Source organism: Dama dama, chromosome 33 (genome assembly GCF_033118175.1).
Source record: "Dama dama isolate Ldn47 chromosome 33, ASM3311817v1, whole genome shotgun sequence".
Lineage (NCBI taxonomy): Eukaryota > Metazoa > Chordata > Mammalia > Artiodactyla > Cervidae > Dama > Dama dama.
Window position 1 is genome coordinate 8,410,683 of NC_083713.1, and position 6,899 is coordinate 8,417,581.

Genomic DNA, 6,899 nt, shown 5'->3' on the forward strand with positions numbered 1-6,899 from the left:
GGAAGCGGCTTCTTCCGCAGGGCCTCTCTCTGGGGTGGTCACGGTTGTGCCAGTGTGTCTGTCTCGGATCGGATGCCATCCTCTCTCCCGTGTCTGTCTCCCGTTTGCCTTCTGTCAGTCGGTCTGTCTCCCTCTGTCTGTCTCCACCTGTGTGTGTGTGTGTGTGTGTGTGTGTCCGCGCGTGTCTGTCTTCATCTCCCTCTGGCCGTCTGGGAGTCTGTCTCTGAACCTTCGTCTCTTTCTGCCTCTGAGTCTCCTGACCCCCGGCCTCTCACAGGCGCTGTGGGTCTGGCTCTGGCTGAGGAGCGTGCGCCGGCCGGCTGTCTCCCTTGGCCTGGGTGCGTGCGAGTGTCTGTGTGTGTGTCCGTGTCCGTGCCCCTGCCTGTCGCTCGTCCGCTCTCTCAGGAAGGTCCCGTGCTTGGCGGGCGGCGTGGGGACAAGGGGGGGCCCGCGGTCGGGCAAAGGGGCGGGGCTGCCGCGCTCCAGTTGCCGGCGGCGGCCCGCCCGCAAGCCAGACACCTCCGGGGCCACTTGGGCCTGAGCAGCTGTCCGGAGGGGTGGGTGGGGGGCCCGAGCGGGGGGCGGGCCTGGAGAGGCCCAGGGTGGGTGGGCGCCGAGACCTCCGCGCCCCTCACCCCAACCCCCAGCCCAGGCCTGCACGCCCGACCGGCCGCTCGTGGTCCCGGCAACCCTCCGGGCCCCCGGGCCGGGCCAGGCTTGCTTGCCAGGGTGGCGGTGTGCGGGGACGGGGCGGCGTCGGCCGGGCTGCCGGGCCTGGCCGGCCCGAGTTCGGTCGCCAGTCGGGCGGCTCAAGTGCAGCGCGCGCCCCGTGGAAAGGTGCGGCCCGGGCTGGCTCGACCGGCACGTCAGAGCGAAAGGGAGGCGCAGCGCAGGGCTTTGAAGGCGCCTGGCGCCAGCTGCCTCCCTCTCATAAGATCATACCACCCTGAACGGGCCAGATGTCTTCTGATCTGGGAAACTAAGCAGGGATAGTTAGTACTTGGATGGGAGAGCCCCTAGTAGTTAGGAGCTCCAGGCTTTTGCATAAAGTAGACGACAAGCCAACGTATAGGTGACGAAACGTTTATCGAGAAAAATCCAATGAAACCTGAATTCAAAGATGGTTTATGGCATAGAAGCAAGTGTTTTCCATTAGGTTCCCCCTCCCCCCGAATTAACTTGCATGATGGTTTCCCAGTAGCATAATGCTTAGTTTTTATTCCTTCTTTCCTTGTCTGTATCCATCTTTTTGCATCATTATGTGGTGCCTTATTGGCATAATTTTCCGCCTTTTGTCTTTTTTGTAACTTTTCGAAAAAGGACTTCTTAGGCATTAACATACTGATATTTCCATAAGGGGGAAAGACTTCTTCCCTACAACTGCATTGAAAAAATTTGAACTTAAGAAAATATATTTTAATGTAGCAGAATTATTATTTTTAACAAATGCTTTCCAATCTAGCATTTGTTAAATCCTTAACTGCTGATAAGTGTTCAGGCTTCCCTGGTGGCTCAGCTGGTGAAGAATCCACCTGGCATGCAGGAGACCTGGGTTCCATCCCTGGGTTGCAGAGACCCCCTGGAGAAGGGAAAGGCTACCCACTCTAGTATTCGGGCCTGGAGAATTCCATGGACTGTATAGTCCATGCGTTCGCAGAGTCAGACATGACTGAGCGACTTTCACGGGTCACCAACAACGGTTCAGCCTGAAATAAGAACTTTCAAAAATCTTTGAACACAGACGCTCTAACTTATTTTCCCTCTGGGATCAATATCTTGCATTTACTTTCAGGTTACCTATACACAATAGGCACAGAACTCTCTTATTGTGTCTTTTATTTGCATATAAATTAACGTCCTAGGAAACTTAAAATAGAAACACTAAAGACAGTGTTGCGCAGAGCAATCTCTGTTAAATGCCCCATTATCTCACTGAAGTTCCTATACACATGCAGGGACTGAAGGAGGACAGGAAGATGGCAGAAGAGCAGCCCGCGAGCCACTGCTGTGTCTGTGCACATCAACTACAGACTGCAAGGTAAGGACAGTATTTTACATAAATAGAAACATAGTTACAGTTCAGATTTCCTTTTGAAGTTGCCTCCATAATTGGTTTGCAATAGCAACAGATTCTCCCCTTTCTTCATAGCCATACGCCAACACCCAACACGTATCATTTTAAAAAATCTATTAATGTCAGAGAAAGCCATCACAATACTTGAGGAGTGACTTCAAGAAAACTCCAATCAAGTCACAGTACTCAGGCAGGTGGGTTTAATAAACAAGTCCTAGGTAGATATCAATCCACCTAAAAGTGGGCAGTAATGTTGGAACACATCTAGGATTTCCTTTTTAAACCCACGCTCCAAGGAAAACAGTACTGAGTTTACCAGAGGAACAGTAAAAAGAGGACATCACTGGAGGGGAGTTTACACAGCCAGTCTGGCCCTGCGGTCTGACGCTGGGGTAGCATCTATCTGCTTGCTTGGCCCCTCTGTCCCTCGGGGAGGACACGGGCTCGAGAGTGCAGAACAGTATCATCACTAGGACTGCCCAGAGCTGCTGTGAACATCCAAAAAGTTGCACTTGAAGAGTTCTTTAGAGGGCCTCCCTGGTGATCCAGTGGCTGCTCCCAATGCAGGGGCCTGGGTTCAATCTCTGGTCAGTGAACTAGATGCCATACACTGCAAGTGAGAGTTTGCCCGCCACAATTAAAGATCCCTTGTGTGGCAACCAAGACCTAGTGCAGCTTACAACAAAGAAAAAGGCACCGCACGTTCTTTAGAAAGTGCTATAAAAGGCTATGAATGATTGCTTCTACGAAGCAAATAGTAAGAAATACGTGTATTAGTTGCTCAGTTGTGTCCGAGTCTTGGTGACTCCATGGACTATGTAGCCTTGCAAGTTCCCCTGTCCATGGAATTCTCTAGGCAAGAATACTGGAAGAGGTTGCCATTCCCTTCTCCAGGCGATCTTCTCAACCCAGCCATGGAACCCAGGTCTCCTGCATTGCAGACAGAATCTTCACCACCTGAGCCACCAGGGAAGCCCAGGAAATACGTAGACCGGATTCCTGTGAATAAAGACGGGTGCCATTAGAGAGAAAATAACCTACTAGGTTCATTTAGTTCTATTATTGCGATTCTCCTTGGGAGTTAAAAATAAGAGTACTTCTGGAGAACCTGACAAAAGCTGTGATTCATCTTAATAAAAGACTTCTCATGGAGATCTTGAAACCTGTTTCCTGAAAGAAATGAGTTATAAATATATTTCTTACGCCTGGTGGCAAAGTTTCTAATGACAGAATTCATCTCCCATGCAGCTCAATGAATCCCTGTTTTTAAACAAGAGAATGAATGAAAGCGTTGAGTGCAGCAGCCATGAGGTTCCCTACTGTCACAGCTCACAGTAAGGCAAGAAGGATCAAAGTAACTGTCTGTCTGTCTGTTTTAGCAGTTGGTGAAAATCCAGTAGATCCTGTCTTCAATTCACGTAGAACTCTTTAAGGAAGAGTGTGAAGGCCCTCAGGAAGGTCCCGTGCTTGGCGGGTGGCGTGGGGACAAGGGGGGCCACGGTGGGGCGAAGGGGCGGGGCTGAGGCGCTCGGGTGGACCGCGCCGGTGGCTCGTGGTGGGTTTGGGCCTCGGGCAGGTGCCTGGCAGGATGGGCGCTCAGGGCCCCGGCTGCGCTACGCCTAGGCCCGCGGGAGGCTCAGAGGATCGAGGGCCGCGGTCGGCGGCGGGCCGGAATCAGACACCTCCGGGGCCACATGGCCCTGAGCCACGAACGCGAGTGGGGCGGGGTGGGGGTGGGGGGTGGGGCGCCGACAGGGGGCGGGCCTGGAGAGGCCCAGGGCGGGAGGGCGCGGAGACCTCCGCGCCCCTCACCCCAACCCCAGGCCCAGGCATGCACCGCCAGCCGGCCACTCGGGATCCAGGAAGCCCTCCGGGGCCCCGGGCCGGGCCAGGCGGGTTCTGGCCGGCTTGGCGGTGTGCGGAGGCGGGGCGGCATTGGACGCCCCCCGGGCTGCCGGCCCTGGCCGACCGGAGTCCGGTCGCAGGTTGTGCGGCTCCAGTGCAGCCCGCGGCCCTTGGAGAGGAGTGGCCGGCTGGCCTGATCGGCAGGCAAGTCAGACCCAAAGGGAGGCGCAACGCAGGGCTCTTAAGGTTCTTAAGGCGCCTGGCTGCAGCCACCTCCGTCTAGGGCCATAGCACCCTGAACGCGCCAGATCTTGTCTGATCTGGGAAGCGAAGCAGGGTCTGGCCTGGTTAGTACTTGGGTGGGAGACCGCCTGGGAATACCGGGTGCTGTAGGCTTCCTGCCTCCCCTGTCCTTTAGCCCTGCCCCCACCCCCCCACCCCCCACCCCCGGCGCGGTTGGCCGCCCCGAGCCCCACCTGCCCCTGGCCCCTCGCACCCGGCGGGCTCAGAGCTGTCGCCTGCCTTCCAGCCGGCTAGCCAACCTGCCGGCGGCCCTCGAAGACAGCAGCGGCCCAACTCTTGGGTCCCCGCAGCCCCAGCCCCTCCCCCGGTGGGTGGCCGGGGCCCCCACTCCCGCCGCAGGCCTGGGTTGCCTCCGGATTTGGCTTCCAGGAAACCAGATGACAGTCGGGTCTCCATCTGGGGCTCCCTTGGCATGCCTCAGGCAATCCCAGGGGCTGCCCCAGCCCAGTACTCCCAGGCGACAGCGGGCACACACACACACACACACAGACACACAGACACACAAAGACACACACACAAAGACACACACAGAGACACACAGACTCACCCCGCCCCCCGCCCCGGACAGGTGAGGAGCTGCAAAGCACAGGGAAGGGAGACTCAGAAAGAGGGGAGAGAGTCCTAGTCTCGCAAAGACCACCCTCACAACCCTCACGTTCGGTTTCAAAAGACCCGTGGTCAGGTGAAGAACAGGGCGGATGTAGGTAGAGTGGCGGTGGCGTATGCCAATGCAGACCGGACTGGAGTCCGGTCGCAGGTCGTGCTGCTCAATTGCAGCCCGAGGCCCTTGAAGAGGTGTGGCCGGCTGGCCTGACCGGCAGGCAAGTCAAAGCAAAAGGGAGGTGCAATGCAGGGTTCTTAAGGTTCTTAATGCGCCTGGCTGCAGCCACCTCTGTCTTCAGCCCCCATCTCACTCCTACCCAAAGACTCAGTGTCTGTGCCATGAGCCTCCCCTACATTGAGGTGTCAGGGGCCATTGTGTACTCCCAAAGCTATTCATATCTCTCTTCCGAATTCCACCATCAGACTTTCATTTCTTTGGCTAGGAAGTTTTTATGCCTCTTGAGTCTTAAGTGCTGAGGCTTTTATACACCCCACCTGTCTTCCTTTGGGCCTCTCTAGGTTTTGTGGAAGCATACTTGTTATAAACTGGAGAAGGAAATGGCAACGGTATGAAGTGAATTCTGGACATGGTTTAAGAGTCTTGTCTTGAAAGTTGCCCAAGGAAATGGCAACCCACTCCAGTGTTCTTGCCTGGAGAATCCCAGGGATGGGGTCGTACAGAGTCGGATACGACTGAAGTGACTTAGCAGTAGCAGCAGCAGCATCTCTACTCAGAGTCAGCAATTTGACCTTCTTGTACTTCTTTTCCTTGTTGGTTTTAGTATCAAGGTTATGCTAGTCTTATGAAACAAGGAGGAGAGTGTTCCTGGTTTACCCCAAGAGTTCCTGTGAGATTGCTGTTTACTTCCCTGGCTTTTTGGAAGAATTGATTGGCAAAACAAGTAGGTTTCATTGTGGGGAGGCTTTTCACTTCAGATTTAATTTTTTTCATGCAAATAAAAATTTCTGATTTTGTATGTCTTCTTGGGTCTATTTAGGTAAAGCATTTCCCACTGCTAGGAATTTAGTGAGGCCAGCAGACTCTACAATTGGTAAGTGAACTGTGTTCATAATATCTTTCTTGTCTGCAAGATGGGTTGTCTCCCCTTTTAAAAATCCTTGATATTGGTGATTTGTGCCCTGTCTCTTTTTCTTAATCAGTTTCTCTAGGGGTTTATCATTTTTCTCAATCCTTTCAAAGAGCCAACTTTTGGCATTGTTTTTTAAAAAAATTCGTATGTGCTTACTGTTTCCTTATTTTCTGCTCCTTTTTCTTCTATCTGCCTTGTGTGTCGTTTGCTCTGCTTCTTTTCTGGTTTCTTGGGATAGAGGCTTAATTGATTTTTAGCCTTCCTTCTTTTCCAGGATATGTGTTTAAGGCTTTAAGACCCTGTAAACATAGTTCACTGGGTCCCAGAAGTTTGAATAAGCCAGACTTTCATTATCTTTTATGGAAAAGTATTTCTAATTTTCGTTGTGTTTTTTAAAATTATTATTCATGAAGTTCTTCAAGAAGTATGTCATTTAACTTCCCAATGTTTGGGAAGGTTTTTCTAGTGACCCTTTTTTGATTCCTAGCTTAATTCCATGAAGAGCCCTGTCTTAGGCTTTTAGGGCTACTGTTACCAATACTGTAGACTAGCTGCTAGACAAGAGAAAGTTGTTTCTTAGAGTACTGGAGGCTGGGCAGTCCCAAGATCACCAGCAGGTGCCACGTCTGGTGAGGCCTGGTTCCTGGTTCCTAGACTGCCTGCTGCTTCTCCCTGTTCTCGCATCACGGGAGCCCATTCCCTCCTGACCTGACCCCTCCCAGAGTCCCTGCCTCCGAGTATCATCTCCACGTGCGGGGTGAAGTTTGAGGGCACATAGACCGTCAGCCCATTGCAATCCCTAAGCATACCCTGCATTATTTCAGTCCTTTGAAATAATTCGAGCTTTCCTAGTGGCCCAATATATATTCCTTTTGTTATATGTTCCTTGGGCCCCTGAAAATCACGCGTATCAGGGGGAATGCAGTGTTCCGTGCGTATCACTTAGATCAGGTTTGTCAATCATATAATTCAGATTTCGGTAG

General features: G+C 52.8%; 1 pseudogene; it reads left to right on the forward strand.

Moving 5' to 3' along the window:
• The first annotated feature begins 4,196 nt into the window (after window positions 1-4,196).
• On the forward strand, window positions 4,197-4,315 carry LOC133051369 (5S ribosomal RNA; annotated as a pseudogene).
• The last annotated feature ends 2,584 nt before the right edge of the window (window positions 4,316-6,899 follow it).